This window comes from Salvelinus namaycush, chromosome 16, assembly GCF_016432855.1.
Source record: "Salvelinus namaycush isolate Seneca chromosome 16, SaNama_1.0, whole genome shotgun sequence".
NCBI lineage: Eukaryota > Metazoa > Chordata > Actinopteri > Salmoniformes > Salmonidae > Salvelinus > Salvelinus namaycush.
This window is the reverse complement of record NC_052322.1, coordinates 26,984,646-27,007,681: the sequence shown is the minus strand read 5'-3', so window position 1 is coordinate 27,007,681 and position 23,036 is coordinate 26,984,646. Positions and strand designations below refer to the sequence as shown.

Genomic DNA, 23,036 nt, shown 5'->3' with positions numbered 1-23,036 from the left:
AGCTATTGTGACTTCTGGGAAAGTTAACCAGAGACTCTGATGAACCCTACAGGATGATCGAGGATTCCAACAGAGAAGACAACAACGAGATACAAGCGTAAATATAGATACATTGCAATTATTCTCGAATGAGCGGCCGTTCATGTGCAAAGGATTAGCATTTCAATTAATATAATTAGAGACTGTGTGCAATGAATCCATTTGTTTTTTTCCGCTCTTTCTCAGTCCCCACTCCTTTCCTTTGACTACCAAGCCGTCATATCAGCTTAACCCACTAAGGACTTTTCTATCATTGTTCGTAACCAATACCTACTGTTTGTTTGTTATGTAATTCTGTGTGATTATTTAGTTAGTTAGTAAATAAATAATTAAGCCAATTTGTATATTGCTGATTCATTATGGAAACTAAGGTTTGTGCAGATAACCATGAATTTTCTGACGTTTGGAATGAGACTAATAGGGTAACGATTCAGAATTCATTAATAGAAGACTAATTGATCAGATATTAAAATATCTGAAGAGTTACACTCGGAAAATTATAACTTTGTAATCAACATTTTCCGTGGTGCCCCGACTTCCTAGTTAATGTTTACATGATTAGTTTAATCACGTAATAATTAAACCTAGAGAACTGATTTGATATACAGTTGAAGTCGGAAGTTTACATACACCTTAGCCAAATACATTTAAACTCAGTTTTTCACAATTCCTGACATTTAATCCTAATAAAAATTCCCTGTCTTAGGTCAGTTAGGATCACCACTCACATAATTGAATAGATCATGCTAAACGAAGTTGGAATGTTGTTATATAAAAATCAACAAAAGGCAATCATTTGTTAATTTGACAAAAATCTGTTGAAATCACACTGGATGTATTATACTTTAGAATTGCATTGGGGGCATAATTATTTCACTGTACAGCCTTACCTATGGATTTTGGATCAATGACATAGGGTATCAGTCTACTCAGTGACACCCAGAGATCATTAGCATCGTTGCTCTTATTGCGGGACTCTGAAACAACTGTGAATGGAGACACATTTATTGTCAACCTACTCTGTATATTGAACAGTATTCCAGAGGAAAAACAATACTGCGTGGATGTTTTGAAGCCTGATAACTCTGAGGAGGACGTTGGGAAAAAAATATCTTGGGTTTTGAGTAGACTGTTACCCCATTTCATTGATTCCCAATCCTTAGGTAAAGCTGTACAGTGCAATATGAATGTCAATACACACAATAGGCTGACTGGGGAGGTGATTTCACACAGTCACAGTCCCGCGATAAGAGTTACAACGCTAATATTTGCGCAAGCTTTTCACAGTTGTGTTCTGTGGGTGTCACCGAGTATACTGATACCCCATTTCATTGCTTCACATTCCAACCTTGTTTAACATTATCTAGTCTAAATATGGCATGATTCCACCAATTGTAACCTTCTGCATCACTTTCAAAGAGGTACTTTTATTTTGAAGGCAAACCGCAATTCCACTATTGTGCCTAATCCTTATTGTGGCTAGCTTCACAACACATAACCCGGTCAGGTCACTCCTCACTAGCCAGATGAAGCTAGCTGGCTGCTTATAACATTAGCTTTGGACAACAGGGTTAAACTTCTTGGGGATATAGGGGGTGCTGTTTCGACTTAGCGAAAATTGGTCTCCAATTAAACTGCCTAGTACTCAATTCTTGCTCGTACAATATGCATATTATTGTTATTATTGGATAGAAAACACTCTCTAGTTTCTATAGCCGTTTGAATTATGTCTCTGAGTGGAACAGAACTCATTCTACAGCACTTTTCCTGACAGGGAGTGAGATTTCAGAAATCTTGGCCTCTGGTCCCAGGTCAGTTTTAATGTCCCTGTAAATGCTATGAGGATACAAACACTGCCCACGCCTTCCTCTAGATGTCAGTAAGAGGTGACAATTTGAATGGAGTCGATTGCGCAATCAGGGCCTGTATAAAAGAGCACAAGGCGGAAGTAGCTTTCTTTTCTTGCTGCGCCTGACGCACGATGGACGTCGGACTGGCTCTCTTTCCAAGCTTTGGTTTAGCCACTTATATATCGCCGGTCATGTTTTTACTCGTTATAGGTGTTAAAAACATCATAAGGTAGTTAATTTAAACCGTTTTATAGCAATTTATATCCGTTTAGTGCGATTTTGAGGCATTTCTTTGTGATGCACTTTGAAGTGCTGGGCACGTTTCCAGTACCGGTCGAACGTTAGTGGCCATTTCGACGGACAAGAGGACATCTTTCGACCAAAAGACGATTAGACCCGAGAAAGGATACATTGCCCAAGATTCTGATGAAAGATCAGCTCATAGTAAGAACTATTTATGATGATAAATCGTTGTTCTGTAGAAAAATGTTAAACGCATATTCCGCCATTTTCTTTGGGGTAGCTTCGCTTGGCGAACCCTGTATTGCACAGTAAGGATAATTTTAGAAATGTAATTCAGCGATTGCATTAAGAACTAATTTGTCTTTCGATTGCTGTCCACCCTATATTTTTTAGTAAAGTTTATGATTAGTTATGCATTACACTAGATCACTGTCAAAGATGGCGGCCGATGTTTTCGGCCCAGGTTGGCTACTATTCTCATTGTATAACCACGTTTTTTTGTGGCTAAATATGCACATTTTCGAACAAACTCTATATGTATGTTGTAATATGATGTTACAGGAGTGTCATCGGAAGAATTCTGAGAAGGTTAGTGAAAAAATTACTATATTTTGGCGATGATAACGATATCGCTCTCTTTGGCTTGAATCAATGCTCGGGTAACGTTTGCACATGTGGTATGCTAATATAACGATTTATTGTGTTTTCGCTGTAAAACACTTAGAGAATCTGAAATATTGTCTGAATTCACAAGATCTGTGTCTTTCCATTGCTATGCGCTGTGTATTTTTAAGAAATGTTTTATGATGAGTAAATTGGTAATACACGTTGCTCTCTGTAGTAATTCTAGTCGCTTTGGTGAGATTTGTGATGGTGGCTGCAATGGCAAACTATGATTTATACCTGAAATATGCACATTTTTCTAACAAAACCTATGCTATACAATAAATATGTTATCAGACTGGCATCTGATGAAGTTTTTTCTTGGTTAGTGGCTATTTATATCTTTATTTGGTCGAATTTGTGATAGCACCTGATGGAGTAAGAAACTGATGGAGTTAGAAAAGTGGTGTCTTTTGCTAACGTGGTTAGCTAATAGATTTACATATTTTGTCTTCCCTGTAAAACATTTTAAAAATCAGAAATGATGGCTTTATTCACAAGATCTGTATCTTTCATTTGGTGTCTTGGACTTGTGATTTAATGATATTTAGATGCTACTATTTAATTGTGACGCTATGCTAGCGATGCTAATCAGTGGGGGGTGGGTGGGGGGTGCTCCCCAAGTGGGACGCAAGCGTCCCGCGACCCCAGAGAGGCTAAGTAGCTGCCTAGCTATTTATTTTTCATGAACTAAAGTTACATTTCAATTGGCAAACAACAAGTGGCTACCTAGCTAATACTTACTCAAAAGGATTCCTAAATCATTGCTAAGATTAGTGAAAATGACTGCAGTTTCTACTGGTCATTGTTTTCAGATTGGTTGTATTGGTGCTAGCTAGGTACCAAGCTAAAGCTAGCTAGCTACCCCAGAAGTTGTGGTCAAACAAATAATGCTTCATTACCAACGCGGTATTGTAAACACATTGTTTGTGGCCGGTGTTTGCTTGTTTGCAGACTTTTTTGTACAGCTTTGACAGTGCTACTGATAGTAGTGGTGGGGCTTGGCTGGCACATGCAAATTCAAAACACCCAACAATCTATCATATAACTGTTATTTGATGTGTCAAATTAAAAGTGAATTTAACACGTCAAATAGTGTTATTGTCAAATAGTGTTATTTGACATGTATCTTTTTTGATACACAAAGACCCAAATGGCGTTCCATAGTATGTCGTGAAGCTAATAGCAGTGAGCTATTACTGTAACTCCGGCAGGGCAAAATCTGAACAATAGCGCACTTGGTATCTAGTGTGTACCGGTGCTTAACCAGTCGCGAAAGCCATCACCCACGACAGAACGGTTGATTGTCAAGGGCAATGAATTCCATTATCTTGGCATTAATGGATTTTGTCTTTGTTGTCTCACTGAAATGTTCTTACTCTTTCAAATGACTGCTCGACTTGTTGACTGCTCGATCCACACAGCAGACATTGTGGGCTAGGTTAGGAATACTGTGTTGCAGGTGCAGCGCAAAATTTTACGTGGCGTCATAACGTCATGTACCTACGTTATATATGTATGCATGTCAGCTTTGACATCGGTTTTTCACAACGGCGTTAAACTAGACATCGGCCGATACCGATGTTGTCATTTTTAGCTAATATCGTCCGATTCCGATATGTTCACCAATATATCGTGCATCCCTATAAAAAAATGCTCCATGGTCGAATTCCTATTGATAAGAGGAACCACTTGAAGCCATTGCATCTGGTCAGTTCTTTCAGTTTTGCCCAAACGATTTTGTTGTTAGTGTCCGCCTCCTTTTCAAAAAGGCCCGCCTTGGGGGAGGGATGGGGGCCAGACCACGAAGCACCGCCCAACACAAGTTGTAGGCTTTCAGAGACTGGGGGAAAAATGGTCTGCTTGTATATTTAGCAATGAATCAGAATATCGCTGAAAGACGTCCAATGGCTCTATCGAACAAGGACAATCATATCTACATGCACAAAAAAGTATAGTGCAATTAGTATAACATAGAGCCTTCGCGAAATGCAATAAAGCAGGACTACATTTATTTTTAGATCTCATCCCCTCCCCCCCATCAATACACCTGAAGCCATCATCAGTGCACGAAGCCCAGACATACCTTCCTCTTGGGCAATTATGTGTGTAACACATTTCACTGTCCTACAAATAAATGCCCCAGACATGATGAAAACAAGGCCAGATTCCCCCAGAGTGAAATTCCCCTTTAAGTTCGTAACATATCGTACGAATTGGATTCATAATGTATCATACGAATTGTAGCATATCATACGTAATGGATAACAAAGTACACAATTTTACAATTTTTGTGGACCATTTTTTCCTTGTGAGCACCACTTTCAAAACAACTGGCTGAAATTATCCAAAAGTTTGAGAGTACACCTTTAAGTGACAAAAGCACACCTTCAGACCAATATTCACATACCACTGTCTAGCTGCGGGCAGGCTGTTTTGCATCCAATTCAATATTGCGACTTTGGGTCCAGACCGCAGTCTACTTTTGGTTTTAAACATATCAATAAATAATAGAATCCAGCACACAATGTTCCGTACATGAACCAATTGAGCCTGTCAAAATAACCCACCAAATGCAACTAAATCAAAAGGAAATACCACCAAGCGATTTTTAGCAAAACAGTAGCGCAACTATCGTGGCATGCATTTTTATCGAAAACAGAGGATCCTGCCTCTGATCTATTGATTTTGGTCCCTGAGATGAGGGGGGGGGGGGGGGGGGGGGTTCCTGTGCGCACATGGTGGCAGAGAGGAAGATGTGCTGCGCTGAGTGGCGTGCACTCAGCCAACCCCCATCTGGGAGTAGCTGATTAGGAGTACCTTAGCTCGGTTGTGGAGACCCATGGGTCAGGCCTCCGCTGCAAGCTTGTCCTCCTCACCTTTGGCTTCACTACGGAAACAGTCTGGTTCTGCTTAGAGCTTCTTAAAGCTATACTGCTGCAGGAAGGAGGTGATTGTGTAAGACAGTGTTTGGGAGATCCCCTTTATCCCAACTTCTAATTAGATCCTCATGAGGAAAAAATTGAGCGGAGAGGTTCAGCACAGAACTGTCAACATTTCTAAAGAATTCTACCAATACCAAGATTGAAGGATGGAATTGGATCACTGTCTGCACATAGTGTTGCATACTGCACACAGGCAGTAGAGGTTGAATGTTGATGTTGATGGACTATTGGAAATCTAGTTATAGTCAAGGAACTCTTCATATTAAAATTATGCTGAGTGTACTGCTGCTGCTGCTGTGTTTTGAAGCTGTTATTACTCTTGCCATTAAGATACTTTTAAGACTCATCTCTGCCATGTTTGCTCAGTATAGGAGCTGTTACTGGGGTCTGGCTGAGGCTTTCTGTCTGATTAGGCCATTTCCCCTTTAAGTCCTGTAATAATAACCCATTTCCTCTGTTAGTGGGTTCACGTGGATAGGGCTGTCTGTCTAATGAAGGGCTGGCCTACATTTACAGAAAAGCCTTTGGATAGGTCTGACAGACAGCCCTGTGACTCCCTGGTGATGTGGTTAGGAAATACGGTAGAACTCAAAAGGCCCTATAGTGGAGACGAGGTTATGAAAGTGCCTTTTGACAAAATGATGAAAGAACACGTCTTTAGACTTGCCCTAACTGGGTGTGAAATTCGATGTCTATATCACAAAAGTAAAAAATCAACAGCAGAATGATTCTCTTTTGAATGTGGACACTCATGTTGCTTAACACTTCTCCAAATATGTTCAGCATGGCACAGAAATAGCAGCTCTGGCTGCAGCTACATGCACTACAGTTATCATGTTTATGAAAACCTATGCTTCTCTGTTATGCTAACCTAATAATGCGTTTGAGCATGGAAGTCATGACCAGGGTGCTTTGAATGTTATCTACCTGGGTTGACTGCTGACAGCCGTCAAACTGCGTCTCACGCTCACCAGGTGGGCACTCAGCTCCATGTGGCCCTCGCCCTTCTGCCCGCCCTCTGAAGGGGCCTACAGGGGCCCCAGCTGGGCTCCCTGTGGCCCCAGGGTGAGACTCCTGAGCTGGCCAGCCAGGGAGAGCTGGGCCTCTCCAGACATCTGTTTGAGATACAGGCCCTGGAGCTGAGAGGAGGAGGAGGGAGCCTCCTGCTGGCTACAGATGGCAAGGTTCTGCACCTGTGGGAATCAGGGGATTTAGAATGACAATATAGTGTCCATGGTATGTGTGTGGTGAGGATGTGTGTTGTGTGATAATGTGTGTGCCTGTGTCTGTGCATACAGTATGTGTGCTCATTGAGGTTGTGAGTGCACATGGATGCGCATGTTGTGGGGTGAATATTACCTGTGCACTATTAGACTGTTGGTTGATGGCGAACTGTACAGAGGCCTCTGATTGGATAGTGGCAACAGCTGCAGTTGGGGTGAAGATGAGCTGGGGGGACAAAGAACAACAAATATTGGCACTAACACTGCTCCAAATCAGGACCAGCTAAGCCCTCAGCCAAGGTTGTGTTATCCCACTGTGCTAAGACAAAAAATAACAACAGTAACAAAGCTCTTTCAACTGGATCTCGCACTCCATGTACTACATGGCTAAGGCATTTTCTTCCATGGCAGCAATTTGATTTTGAATAAAGCCAGTCATGTGCAGCATTGTACCTATTGTGTTACTCTGATCTAAGATGGATAGCAACTCAGTGGCGCTTGATGGTTTCAGATTGCAACGTTGTCAAAAAAAAAAACCTTACTCCAAAAATCATACGAGGAACCTCAGTATTTCTACCAGGAAAAATATGACTGACACTCAAGTCTTGAGTTTTGTTTTCCACCTAAATTAGCCTCTGCTGTGCCACAGTTCTATACCCTGGCCACATGAAGGAAAACATCATATTGAATCATATGGAAAACATAAACTAGATGGAGTAGACAGAGGAAGGAAAGTTTTCAGAAAATAAAGCCATATCCAAACTTTCCATCACTATTCAGATGAATGGTGCCCATCTAGTCATGTGGAGAGGAGATGACTATTGACCTAGGTGAAATAGGAATGAGAAATGTGGAGTGTGTGTGCATGTGTGCCATTTCCTTACCATCTGAGTCCGCAGATACATCTGAGCTTGGCTGGTGGTGAGGGCGGTACTGGAGGCATTGCCCAGGAGCATGGCCTGCTGGAGGATACATGTGGGGACAGAGCTAACATTTTGGGCTCTGCTGATTAGCTGGGCTGCTGCTGGAGGCGTGGCCAGGTTTACCTGGGAGAGAAGGAAGGAAGTGTACTGTTATGACTATACTAACACAATTCCAAACATATTTCTTCAGCACAATATGTTAATGTGATGAACGTTTTGTAAGATTGCCCCCTCATGAACATGCCCTATATATAAGAAGGGTTCCCATTCAGATTGTAGCGCTGTCGTCCTGCCACTATGGTAGCCTGGGAAATGTAGGAAATGAAATGGTTCCAATATCAAATCCATCAATAGATACTTTGTGCCACCCTGCAATATACTAAACATTCATTGATGTTGTCCCTTATAAGTAGGCCATGCTATAGATTAGCGTCCTGTCCAGAGAGTGTACTTGTAAGCTGCCTCAGGCCACAGAAACAGGACATGGGCTAATGCTCTATGGACTATTCTGGCTCTGAATGGCTCTACTTACTTTATTACTTATATTTGCCACTACGTAGGGAAAATCCAATACAGGCCAGAGTAATGGACAGTGTTAGCCTTCAAGTGTAGCCCACGCTTCTCTAATGGAGTGTAAAGACCTTCATAAGATGTAAGATGAGTGTGCCACCAGGGAGGGACTAACACGTCAGCCATCAAGAGCCCATGTTGACCAGCCAGGCCTCATACTGATGGAGAACCAATTCATGTTATGTTGGGGGAAACTATACGGGAGTCTTAACTTGGCTAGTTGTGAGCAACCACTAGTTCTCTTTAGCTATAGCTGTAATGGGGCTCATACATGCTTATAGCAAGTTATAAAGCATTATACCGCTGTGAAGTGTTACTGCTATAATGACTACTGTCAATGCTGGACTGTTCATTGTTTTAATCAATGTTGTTAGGAGGATAGATACGCGATTCACTGACCACTGATCAGAGAGGTTAACTATTAACCATCCCTACTGGGCACAGGCGGCCGGCGGCACCGTAGCCCTTTCCTTCAGTCAAATGACCATATTGCCCTCTAGTGGCCTCATGTGTGTAACGTTATTCATATTTTTCATAATTTCATAATTAATAAACATACAAATAAAAGAAGTGCTGAAAATCAAACGATTTTGTTAGATTTCAGTCTTCTGTGATATATATCAAATGTAATGTTGAGATGCAAATGCTAAATGTAATACATTTCAACTCTATATCCGACATGGTAAAGGTTTCCTCTTTTTTTAAGCCCATAACCATGTGTGTGAGATGTATACTTTTGTTTCAAAGTAGATTTGTTTAAGACTACCAAGAAACTGTGACCCTAATTTAGCCCACTGCAGTAAAATGTTAATGGGGAGGACGACCTCATAGAAATGGCTGGAATGAAATAACTGGAATGGTATCGCACACATCAAACACATGTTTTCCATGTGGTTGATACCATTCCATTTACTCCATTCCAGCCATTAGTATGAGCCGTCCTCCCTCAGCAGTCTCCTGTGCTATTAAGATATACTCTCAATTCAATGTCATCCTATTGAGGTCCATTTCTATGTCACTGTCATTTTTCACAGATTTCTAAACAAAAGTTGATGCCTTGAACCCCAGGATAGTGAGACAGAGACAGAGACACAGGCAAGAACATTGACTCCATTCAACTGATGTGTTTACTTGGACATACTGCGAGAGCTATCATCTCTGTGTGTTTAGGAAATGGCCGACCTTTGTATTCCTGTTTCTGGACCTTCCCTCATTTCCCCAAACAAAACAAAACCCGTTCTTTCTGACAAGGTACTGTATATGACGTATGCTGTGTGCTGTGTGCTCCCCCACGGGGGGACCAGGGTTCAATTCCCACAGGGGGACCAGGATGAATATGTATGAACTTTCCAATTTGTAAGTCGCTCTGGATAAGAGCGTCTGCTAAATGACTTAAATGTAAAATGTTAAATGTCTGTGGGTCCCTTGACACTGGTATATGCCTTGTAGTCTCCCAGGTATACATACATTCATCACTGTCAAAGCTCAGGAAGCCTGGGGGCATTCTCAGAGAGAGAGAGAGAGAGAGAGAGGCACAGAGGGCTCTCCATCCATCCACACATTAGCCCCACATTAGCCCACAGGAAGCATCGCCATCGCAGGTAAAAATGGAGGGAAGGAAGGCAGCGTGGAGAAGTATTTTTGGCAGTCTGTCAGCTAGAAAGTCAATAGCGCACACCACCTATGCCTTGTTTTGAAATGTCCCTTAAAACCATAAATGCTATAAATGACACTGTTTCGCTACACTCGCATTAACATCTGCTAACCATGTGTATGTGATAAATAAAATGTGATTTGATTTGTTTTTGAATAGGTTTGTTTGGCTCAAAGGGCACCCCCTATTATTAAGGTCATTAATATGCACCCGATTTCTAATTATCTTCTTAACAACTAACGCTCCAACAAATACAGACAGACACACACACAAACACCTGCTGCACAGCGACTAGACTTTGGAGCTGAGCGTTGCTCAGTTGCTGCTGCTGTTGGAGGGCTGCTGTCTGTAACATGAAGTGTTGCTGCTGGACTGCGTACATCTGCTGCAAGTACTGGGCTGTCTATGATGCGCCTGTTGCATCACCTGCAAAGAGAGAGGGATAGAAAGAGAGAGCGAGATAAACAGAAAGAAATAATGACAGATAAAGAATGAGGGGAGAGAAAGAAAAAACGAAAGAGAGAAAGAGAGGGAGAAGGAGCAAAATAAATATGGAGGCAGGATTTTACATTACATTTAGCACATATCACAGTCGTAGTAAGTACATTACTCCTCAATAAAGAAGTTATCAGCAAAGTCAGTTCTAGTTGGGAAAGAGGAACAGTGCGGCAGATAGCTTAGGGATTAAGAACATTGGGCCAGTAAACAATAGGTCACTGGTTCAAATCCCAGAGCCGACTAGATGGAAAATCTGTTGATGGCCCCTTGAGCAAGGCACTTAACCCTAATTGCTCCTGTAAGTCGCACTGGATAAGAGCTTCTGCTAAATAACAAAATTATATGAAAGATGGATAATAAACATAGAGATATGAGTCCTCAACTGGCAGCTTCATTAAATAGTACCTGCAAAACACCAGTCTCAATGTCAACTGTGAAGAGGTGACTCTGGGATGCTGTCCTTCTAGGCAGAGTTGCAAAGAAAAAGCCATATCTCAGACTGGCCAATAAAAAGAAAAGATTAAGATGGGAAAAAGAACACACACTGGACAGAGGAACTCTGCCTAGAAGGCCAGAATCCCAGAGTCACCTCTTCACTGTTGACATTGAGACTGGTGTTTTGCAGGTACTATTTAATGAAGCAGTTGAGGACTTGTGAGGCGTCTGTTTCTCAAACTAGACACTCTAATGTACTTGTCCTCTTTGCGTTTATCGTCGAAGGAATGAGCGTTACATCGAGGCCTATACTCTGCAGCGGGATCGATTTGGAGGTGGAGGGTCCGTCATGGTCTGGGGCGGTGTTTCACAGCATCATCGGACTGAGCTTGTTGTCATTGCAGGCAATCTCAACGCTGTGCATTACAGGGAAGACATCCTCCTCCCGGTACCCTTCCTGCAGGCTCATCCTGACATGACCCTCCAGCATGACAGTGTCACCAGCCATACTGCTCGTTCTGTGCGTGATTTCCTACAAGAGAGGAATGTCTGCCATGGCCAGCGAAGAGCCCGGATCTCAATCCCATTGAGCACATCTGGGTCCTGTTGGATCGGTGGGTGAGGGCTAGGGCCATTCCCCCCTGAAATGTCCTGGAACTTCCAGGTGCCTTGGTGGAAGAGTGGGGTAACATCTCACAGCAAGAACTGGCAAATCTGGTGCAGTCCATGAGGAGGAGATGCACTGCAGTACTTAATGCAGCTGGTGGCCACACCAGATACTGACTGTTACTGTTACTTTTGATTTTGACCCCCCCTTTGTTCAGGGACACATTATTGATTTTCTGTTAGTCATGTCTGTGGAACTTGTTCAGTTTAGGTCTCAGTTGTTGAATCATGTTATGTTCATACAAATATTCACACATGTTAAGTTTTTTAATTAATTAATTAATTTTATTTCACCTTTATTTACCAGGTAGGCCAGTTGAGAACAAGTTCTCTTTTACAACTGCGACCTGGCCAAGATAAAGCAAAGCAGTGCGACAAAAACAACAACACAGAGTTACACATAAACAAACGTACAGTCAATAACACAAAATAAAAAAGGTGAGAAATCTATGTAAAGTCTGTGCAAATGTAGAAGAGTCGGGAGGTAGGCAATAAATAGGCCCGAGAGGCAAAAATAATTACAATTTAGCATTAATACTGGAGTGATAGATGTGCAAGTAGAGATACTGGGGTGCAAAAGAGCAAGTGGGTAAGTAATAATATGGGGATGAGGTAGTCGGGTGTGCTATTTACAGATTGGCTGTGTACAGGTACAGTGACCAGTAAGCTGCTCAGACAGCTGATGCTTAAAGTTAGAGAGGGAGTTATAAGACTCCAGCTTCAGTGATTTTTGCAATTCGTTCCAGTCATAGGCAGCAGAGAACTGGAAGGAAAGGCGGCCAAGGGAAGTGTTGGCTTTGGGGATGACCAGTGCAATATACCTGCTGGAGCACGTGCTACGGGTGGGTGTTGCTATGGTGACCAGTGAGCTGAGATAAGGCGGGACTTTAGCTAGCAAAGACTTATAGATGACCTGGAGCCAGTGGGTTTGGCGACGGATATGTAGTGAGGGCCAGCCAACGAGAGCATACAGGTCGCAGTGGTGGGGCTTTGGTAATAAAATGGATGGCACTGTGATAGACTGCATCCAGTTTGCTTAGTAGAGTGTTGGGGGCTATTTTAGGATAGTCAGTTTTACGAGGGTATGTTTGGCGGCATGAGTGAAGGAGGCCTTGTTGCGAGATAGGAAGCAGATTCTAGATTTAATTTTGGATTGGAGATGCTTAATATGAATCTGGAAGGAGAGTTTACAGTCTAACCAGACTCCTAGGTATTTGTAGTTGTCCACATATTCTAAGTCAGAACCGTCCAGAGTAGTGATGCTGGGCGGGCTGGCAGGTGCGGGCAGCGATCGGTTGAAGAGCATGCATTTAGTTTTACTTGCATTTAAGAGCAGTTGGAGGCCACGGAAGAAGAGTTGTATGGCATTGAAGCTCGTCTGGAGGTTAAGTGGTGTCCAAAGAAGGGCCAGATGTATACAGAATGGTGTCATCTGCGTAGAGGTGGATCAGAGAATCATCAACAGCAAGAGCGACATCATTGATGTATACAGAGAAAAGAGTCGGCCCGAGAATTGAACCCTGTGGCACCCCCATAGAGACTGCCAGAAGTCCGGAGAACAGGCTATCCGATTTGACACACTGAACTCTGTCTGAGAAGTAGTTGGTGAGCCAGGCGAGGCAGTCATTTGAGAAGCCAAGGCTATTGAGTCTGCCGATAAGAATGTGGTGATTGACAGAGTTGAAAGCCTTGGCCAGGTCGATGAATACAGCTGCACAGTATTGTCTCTTATCGATGGCGGTTATGATATTGTTTAGGACCTTGAGCGTGGCTGAGGTGCACCCATGACCAGCTCGGAAACCAGATTGCATAGCGGAGAAGTTACGGTGGGATTCTAAATGGTCGGTGATCTGTTTGTTAACTTGGCTTTCGAAGACCTTAGAAAGGCAGGGTAGGATAGATATAGGTCTGTAACAGTTTGGGTCTAGAGTGTCTCCCCCTTTGAAGAGGGGGATGATCGCAGCAGCTTTCCATTCTTTGGGGATCTCAGACGATGAGCGATGTATTGTCTCTAGAGACACCATTTAAACCAGGTGAGGTCAATGCATATGTGGGAGCTGGAACAAAAGGGTTAGCTAAGGCATATTGAGCAGGGCTGGAGGCTCTACAGTGAAACAAGACAATAATCACTAACCAAAACAGCAATGGACAAGGCATATTGACATTAGGGAGAGGCATGTGTAGCTGAGTGATCATGGGGTCTAGTGAGTAGCTAGGCGGGCTGGAGACACGGCGATTCAGACAGCTAGCAGGCCCGGGGCTAGCAGCAGGCTAGCAGATGGGCCTCAGGGGAAGGTCGCAACAGGAGAGTCTGTTGAAACCCCCTCGGACGGTTACGTTGGCAGACCAGTCGTGATGGATCGGCGGGGCTCCGTTTCGGCAGCAAAGGGCCCAGGCCAATTGGCAGAAGAGGTATTGATGGCCAGGAATTATCTGATGTAATTCTTCGGCTAGCCGGGAGAAGGGCCTAGCTCCAGGCTAGCTCCAGGCTAACTGGTGCTTGCTTCGGGACAGAAACCCCCTCGGACGGTTACGTTGGTAGACCAGTCATGATGGATCGGCGGGGCTCCGTGGCGGCAGCAAAGGGTCCAGGCCAATTGGCAAAAGAGGTAATTGAAGCTCAGGGATTGCTTGATGGAATCTCTTCGGCTAGCCAGGAGATGGGCCTAGTTCGAGGCTAGCTCCAGCCTAACTGGTGCTTGCTTCGGGACAGAGACATTAGACGGAGTAAAGGTTCAGACCTTGCAGTAGGAATCCGGAGATGTGGTAGAGAAAAGCAGTCCGATATGCTCTGGGTAGATATCGCGCTGTGCAGGCTGGCAGGAGTTGCCTGGGCTGAGGCAGCCAGTCCGGGTTAACGGTGATGACCGCTAGCAGCGGCTAACTGACTACTAGCTAGTAGCTAGTTAGCTGGCTAGCAGGAGAGTATGTTCAGTCCGTAGATGGAAAATGAGATTTAAAAAATAATACAAATAATTACGAAGTATATACTTAGAAAAACGATGTATACAAGGGACGGAACAAGACAATCAAAACAGACATCCCCACTGCTATGCCATCTTGGATAAGTTTGCTGAAAATAAATGCAGTTGAGTTTATATATATATATACATACAGTACCAGTCAAAAGTTTAGACACACCTACTCATTCAAGGGTTTTTATTTATTTTTACTATTTCTACATTGTAGAATAATAGTGATGATATCAAAACTATGGAAATGTCACACCCTGGCCTTAGTTATCTTTGTTTTCATTATTATTTTAGTTAGGTCAGGGTGTGACATGGGGAAGTATGTGTTTTGGTTTGTCTAGGGGTTTGTAGGTTTAATGGGGTAATGTCTTGTCTAGGTGTTTGTATGTCGATGGCTGCCTGATTTGGTTCTCAATTAGAGACAGCTGTGGTTTATTGTCTCTAATTGGGAGCCATATTTAAGGCAGCCATGGGCATCATGTGTTTGTGGGTAATTGTCTATGTTGAACGTTTGTTGCTTGTCTGTGCACTTACGTTATTTAGCTTCACGGTCGTTTGTTGTTTTTGTTAGTTTGTGTATAGTGTTCGTTTTCGTGTTTTTTCTCTCTTCCACAATAAAGAGATGTATTTTGCACACGCTGCGCCTTGGTCCAATCTCTCACAAGAAGACGATCGTGACAGAATTACCCACCAACCATGGATCAAGCAGCGTGAGAGGAACCAGGACTCGTGGACTTGGGAGGAAATATTGGACGGAAAGGGACCCTGGGCTCAACCAGGAGAATATCGCCGCCCCAAAGCTGAGCTGGAGGCAGCGAAAGCAGAGAGGCGGCGATATGAGGAGGCAGCACGGAAACAAGGCTGGAAGCCCGTAAGTCAAACCCAAAAATTTCTTGGGGGGGGGGCTCTCGGGTAATTTTGTTGGGTCAGTCGGGAGACGTGAGCCAACTCCTCCTGCTTACCGTAGGGAGCCGGTGAGGGCGGATTTGGAGGTGAGCGACGCAGAGACAGTAAAGGAGTTAATGGAGAAATTGGAGGAGAGAGTTATGAGGGATGTATTGGTTTGGTGCATGAGGCACGGCATCCGTCCTAACGAACGTGTTGGTGAGTTAATGTCACCGGGAACAGCTCTCCATACTCGTCCTGAGGTGCGTGCTAGCCGTCTGGTGAAGACAGTACCTACAGCACGCACAAAGCCTCCTGTGCGTCTCAAGAGTCCTGTACGCACTGTTCCTTCTCCCCGCACTCGCCCTGAGGTGCGTGCCCTCAGCCCGGTACCTCCAGTTCTGGTACCACGCACCAGGCCTATAGTACGCCTTGAGAGTCCAGTGTGCCCTGTTCCTGCTCCACGCACTCTCCCTGTGGTGCGTGTCTCCAGCCCAGTGCCTCCAGTTCCGGCACCACGCACCAAGCCTCATGTGCGTCTCCAGAGCCCTGTACGCACTGTTCCTTCTCCCTGTATTCGCCCTGATGTGCGTGCCCTCAGCCCGGTACCACCAGTGCCGGTACCACGCACCAGGCCTATAGTACGCCTTGAGAGTCCAGTGTGCCCTGTTCCTGCTCCCCGCACTAGCCTTGAGGTGCGTGTCTCTAGTCCGGTACCACCAGTTCCGGCACCACGCACCAAGCCTCATGTGCTTCTCCAGAGCCCTGTACGCACTGATCCTTCTCCCCGCACTCGCCCTGAGATGCGTGTCCTCAGCCCGGTACCACCAGTTCCGGCACCACGCACCAGGCCTACAGTGCGTCTCAGCCGGCCAGAGTCTGCCGTCTGCCCAACGGCGCCTGAACTGCCCGTCTGCCCAACGGCGCCTGAACTGCCCGTCTGCCAAACGGCGCCTGAACTGCCCGTCTGCCCAACGGCGCCTGAACTGCCCGTCTGCCCAACGGCGCCTGAACTGCCCGTCTGCCAAACGGCGCCTGAACTGCCCGTCTGCCCAACGGCGCCTGAACTGCCCGTCTGCCCAACGGCGCCTGAACTGCCCGTCTGCCCAACGCCGTCTGAACTGTCCGTCTGCCAAGCGCCGCATGAACTGCCCGTCTGTACTGAGTATTCAAAGCCGCCCGTCTGTACTGAGCCTGCAAAGCCGCCCGTCTGCCATGAGCCTTCAGAGCCGTCCGCCAGACAGGAGCCGCTAGAGCCTTCCGCCAGACAGGAGCCGCTAGAGCCTTTCGCCAGACAGGAGCAGCCAAAGCCTTCCGCCAGACAGGAGCAGCCAAAGCCTTCCGCCAGACAGGATCAGCCAGAGCCTTCCGCCAGACAGGATCAGCCAGAGCCTTCCGCCAGACAGGATCAGCCAGAGCCTTCCGCCAGACAGGATCAGCCAGAGCCTTCCGCCAGACAGGATCAGCCAGAGCCTTCCGCCAGACAGGATCAGCCAGAGCCTTCCGCCAGCCATGAGCAGCCAGAGCCTTCAGCCAGCCATGAGCAGCCAGATCCGTCAGCCAGCCATGAGCAGACAGATCCGTCAGCCAGCCATGAGCAGCCAGATCCGTCAGCCAGCCATGAGCAGCCAGATCCGTCAGCCAGCCATGAGCAGCCAGATCCGTCAGCCAGCCATGAGCAGCCAGATCCGTCAGCCAGCCATGAGCAGCCTGAGCCGTCCAGCCAGGATCCGCCAGAGCCGTCCAGCCAGGATCCGCCAGAGCCAGCCAGCCAGGATCCGCCAGCCAGCCAGGATCCGCCAGAGCCAGCCAGCCAGGATCCGCCATTCAGTCCGGTGCTGCCCCTCAGTCCGGTGCTGCCCCTCAGTCCGGTGCTGTCCCTCAGTCCGGAGCTGCCCCTTATCCTGGTGCTGCCCCTTATCCTGGTACTGCCCCTTATCCTGGTGCTGCCCCTTATCCTGGTGCTGCCCGTTATCCTGGTGCTGCCCCTTATCCTGGTGCTGCCCCTTATCCTGGTGCTGCCCCTTATCCTGGTGCTGCCCCTTATCCTGGTGCTGCCCGTTATCCTGGTGCTGCCCCTTATCCTGGTGCTGCCCCTTATCCTGGTGCTGCCCCTTAGTCCGGTGCTGCCACTTAGTCCGGTGCTGCCCCTTAATCCAGTGGGGTTAAGTTGGCGGGTGGTCATTTGGAGGAGGCTACGAAAGCGGGTAGTGACTATGGTGGGGTGGGGACCACGACCAGTGCCAGAGCCGCCACCGTGGACAGACGCCCACCCAGACCCTCCCCTAGACTTAATGCTGGTGCGCCCGGAGTTCGCACCTTAAGGGGGGGTTATGTCACACCCTGGCCTTAGTTATCTTTGTTTTCATTATTATTTTAGTTAGGTCAGGGTGTGACATGGGGAAGTATGTGTTTTGGTTTGTCTAGGGGTTTGTAGGTTTAATGGGGTAATGTCTTGTCTAGGTGTTTGTATGTCGATGGCTGCCTGATTTGGTTCTCAATTAGAGACAGCTGTGGTTTATTGTCTCTAATTGGGAGCCATATTTAAGGCAGCCATGGGCATCATGTGTTTGTGGGTAATTGTCTATGTTGAACATTTGTTGCTTGTCTGTGCACTTACGTTATTTAGCTTCACGGTCGTTTGTTGTTTTTGTTAGTTTGTGTATAGTGTTCGTTTTCGTGTTTTTTCTCTCTTCCACAATAAAGAGATGTATTTTGCACACGCTGCGCCTTGGTCCAATCTCTCACAAGAAGACGATCGTGACAGGAAAAACACATATGGAATCATGTAGTAAAAAAAAAATTGTATGTGTTATACAGAAGATAGCCTTATTTGGTAAAAGACCAAGTCCATAATATGGCAAGAACAGCTCAAATAAGCAAAGAGAAATGACAGTCCATCATTACTTTAAGACATGAATTCAATTCGGAAAATTTCAAGAACTTTTCATATTTCAAGTGCAGTTGCAAAAACCATCAAGCGCTATGATGAAACTGGCTCTCATGAGGATCGCCGCAGGAAGGCAAGACCCAGAGTTACCTTTGCTGCAGAGAATAAGTTAATTTGTGTTAACTGCACCTCAGATTGCAGCCCAAATAAATAATTCATAGAATTCAAGCAACAGACACATCTTAACATCAAGTGTTCAGAGGACACTGCGTGAATCATGTCTTCATGGTCGAATTGCTGCAAAGAATACTAAAGGACACCAATAAGAAGAAGAGACTTGCTTGGTCCAAGAAACCCAAGCAATGGACATTAGACTGGTGGAAATCTGTCCTTTGGCCTGATGAGTCCAAATTTGCGATTTTTGGTTCCAACCACAGAGTCTTTGTGAGATGCAGAGTAGGTGAACGGATGATCTCCATAAGTGTGGTTCCCACCGTGAAGCAAGGAGGAGGAGGTGTGATGGTGTGGGGTGCTTTGCTAGTGGCACCATCAGTGATTTATTTAGAATTCAAGGCACACAAACCAGCATGGCTACCACAGCATTTTGCAGCGATACGCCATCCCATCTGGTTTGCGGTTAGTGGGACTATCATTAGTTTTTCAACAGAACAATGATCCAACACACCTCCAGGCTGTGTAAGGGCTATTTGACCAAGAAGGAGAGCAGCATCAGATGACCTGGCCTCCACAATCACCCGACCTCAACCCAGTTGAGATGGTTTGGGATGAGTTGGACCGCAGAGTGAACGAAAAGCCACCAACAAGTGCTGAGCATTTGTGGGAACTCCTTCAGGACGGTTGGAAAAGCATTCCTCATGAAGCTGGTTGAGAGAATGCCAAGAGGGTGCAAAGCTGTCATCAAGGTAAAGGGTGGAGAAGAATCTCAAATCTAAAATATATTTTGATTTGTTTAACACTTTTTTGGTTACTACATTATTCCATATGTGTTATTTCATAGTTTTGATGTCTTCACTATTATTCTACAACGTAGAAAATAGTAAGAATAAAGAAAAACCTTTGAATGAGTAGTTGTGTCCAAACCATTGACTGGTACTGTATATATAGCTAAAGTCAAGTATTTTATTTCAGTCACTGATCTGGAGAAAGTTATACATGCTTTTATTTGCTCACACTTAGATTACGGTAACTCTTTGCATACATGTCTCAGTCAGAAATCACTCAATCATCTACAGTTAGTTAAAAAAAGCTGCAGCTAGGCTTTTAACAGGCACCATAAAATGTAACCATATCACACCTATTTTAGCTTCTCTCCACTGGCTACCAGTCATGTTTAAAATAGATTTTAAAATTGTACTAATCACGTTTAAGGCTTGGTTTAGCCCCATCCTATATCTCTGATTTTTATCTCTCTACGAGCCAGGACGCAGCCTGAGATCTTCTGGCAGGGAAAGGTTGACCATTCCAAAGTCTAGGTTGAAAACTAAAGTAGACTGGGAATTTGCAATTAGGGCCCCTAGACTTTGGAATGGTCTACCAGAGGATATCAGGGTTGCAGCTTCAGTGCCTCTTTTAAAATCCCTGATGAAGACACACTTTTAGAAAGATGCTTTTAATGTACGATTTCAATGTATGATTTTAGTTCTCCTTTTAGTTCTCCTTCCTCCTCCTGTTAGTTTTTTTGTAGTACTTTTATATATGTTTTATTGTTTTATTATGTGAAGCACTTTTACCTGAAAAGCGCTGTACACAAAGTTATTATGATAAGGATGATGATGATGATGATTATTATTATTATTATCTTAACCTGTTCCCATGTTCTTTTTTTTAACGGTTCTGATTCTATTCCTTGAAAAAAGTCTTTCTTTTCCAGTTCTTAGTTCTGTTCCCTAAACCGGTTCCAAGCGCTGCTTAATAACGTTCTTGTACGTTCCTCACTTTTTTTTCCAGTCCCACATAAAATATAACAAAGCGCCTATGCAAAGCCCTCCCTTTGTCAATCAGAAACCTCTTCCAGCGTCTGCCTGACAGCTGCAAATCTTTGCCAGTGTGTGTGCATGTATGCTACCTGCCCCTCCCCTCCAAAGCATAGCTGTAACCTACTGACATTACAAATGTGATTCAGAAGATAGGGAAAGAAATGTTTAATTAGAGAAGGATGGATTAACTTTTTCAGTGCTAATTATGGATACTATAGTTAGCACATTTCACATTGGATTTATTAACTACAAAAACGTAAGACGTGTTTTTAATTCTGGTGCCGCTTTGTACACACATGCTTCTTAGCTTGCTAGCTAGCTCTGGACCAGCGTTAAGCCAACTCTGAAGTCAAAGACATTCAAAGTTCTTCCAAAGAAGCCGCTCCTCCGTAGGTATAATTCTGTGGGCCTAATTCAGATAATGTATGTCATCACAAGATTCCCAGCGCTTCAAGCCAACCCTCCTCCTCCACCATCTCTTGCTCTTCTCCACACCAGAAAAATTTCTGTTGCATCTCATGCCCTACACTTGTCTTTCCATCACCCAACTAAACAACTCACTGAGCTATACTTTGCCCGCTCCATAGCAAGCTGCTCTATCAGCACTGCATGATTGGTGAAGTAATTTAATGTTGAGCTTAATGCAAAAACAATAATGATTTCAGAGGTTTAAAATATATATACTATATACTATATAAACCGGTAATTGTTTGGGATTCAAACTTTATTTTGCTGGTCGGAACAGAACGCAAAAAATAAGCGTTCTTTTCAGAACGAAACGAATGGAAAATTAGTTCGCTTCCAACCCATGATCTTAAGACTTAGGTCTTAAACTGGCTACTAGATGGCTACTAAAGACCTGGCAAATTCAGATTGATCTGCACCACTGAGCAGGGCTGAGGATCAAATCCATTTCAAAACCATTTCATAACATTTTACAAACTCCACCACCTATTACAACAGTATTGCTTTCTGAAGACATTGGCAGCATTACATGTTTGAAAAGTCACTTTATTCCACAATCCTATTTTTGTTGATGTTGTGATGCAACAAAACATCCAAATTCACAAGCTGCAATGGTGAAGAAAACAACAGCAACTACCAGACAAAGGTTGAACTACCACCATACTGCACAGGCTTTTGAGAGATAGAAAAAAAACATGCGTAGGCTACTAGTGTACCTGAAGAGTCTGTCTGTCTGGGATCCCAGTATAGACAGAGATGTAGGGTAGTGTTGGCCTCCCAGTGCTGCTGGTGGTGACACTGGTGTTACTGGGAGTCGTACTGCTGCTCCTGGCGCTAGTGGCCACCGGGCCCTGGGCCTCATTTGGCATGGCGCCCTCCGCCTCCATTTCTCACAATCCACGGCGACTGCATAGCGGGGGGTGCAACCATACGGCTGCCAAATAGGAGTGCGTCAGGCAGAACATCTACTGATGTGTGACAAATACATCCACCTGCATGAGTACACACACACAGATGCTTACACACACACACACGTTGTGCATGCCGTACGGCACCTACAAACACACGGTTGTATCCTTGTACATCACACACATACAAACACACCCAGTGAAACAGAGGCCATGGACATGAATTTGTGAAATAAACGTATGGTACATCTAATGAACCCTCCACAAAAGCAGAGGTCTCCCAGCTGGTTAGCACATGCTCTGAGTAATCTGTCTGGCCCTGCAGCCTTGTGAATGTTTAAAGGTCTTACTCATATTGGCTACGGAGAGTGTGATCACACAGTCATCCGGAACAGCTGGTGCTCTCATGCATGGTTCAGTGTTGCCTGCCTCGAAGCAAGCATAGAAGGCATTTAGCTCAGCTGGTAGGCTCGCGTCACTGGGCAGCTCGCAGCTGGTTTTCCCTTTGTAATCCATGTATTGACGCTTTGCCTCTTAGGTGGTTCGTCAGAGGGAGTAGCGGGATTTCCTATAAGCGTTCGGATTAGTGTCCCGCTTCTTGAAAGCGGCATCTCTAGCTTTTAGCTCAGTGCGGATGTTTCCTGTAATCCATGGCTTCTGGATATGTACTGTACGTACAATCACCGCAGGGACAACGTCGTCGATGCACTTATTAATGAAGCCGTTGACTGATGTAGTGAACTCCTCAATGCCATCGGATGAATACCGGAACATATTCCAGTCTGTGCTAGCGAAAGAACTACCATATATGCATATATGAGCGTGTCACTGGTAATTCCTGTTTGAGTTTTTGCTTGTAAGTAGGAATCAGGAGGATAGAGCTTCATGGTCAGATCTGCCAAATGGAGGGGGAGCTTTTTATTCTTCTCTTTGTGCGGAGTAAAGGTGAACTACAGTTTTTTCACAGATGTAAGACATTTAAACAGGTTAACACTCACAAGACTGCAGGGCCAGACGGATTACCTAGACACGTACTCAGAGCATGTGCTGATCAGCTGGGAGACCTCTGCTTTAATTAGACATACCGTACGTTTATTTCACTAATTCATGTCCAGTTGCACAGGTGACATGCTGGTAGAAATGAGGTACGACGGATTTCAGTTTTCCTGCATTAAAATCACCGGCCGCGTGGAGTGCTGCCTCTGGGTGA

General features: G+C 44.8%; 1 pseudogene; it reads right to left on the bottom strand.

The window, feature by feature from the left end:
- The window catches only part of LOC120061600, a 36,862-nt pseudogene extending 15,057 nt beyond the window's left edge, over window positions 1-21,805 (bottom strand).
- Window positions 21,806-23,036: the final 1,231 nt, after the last annotated feature.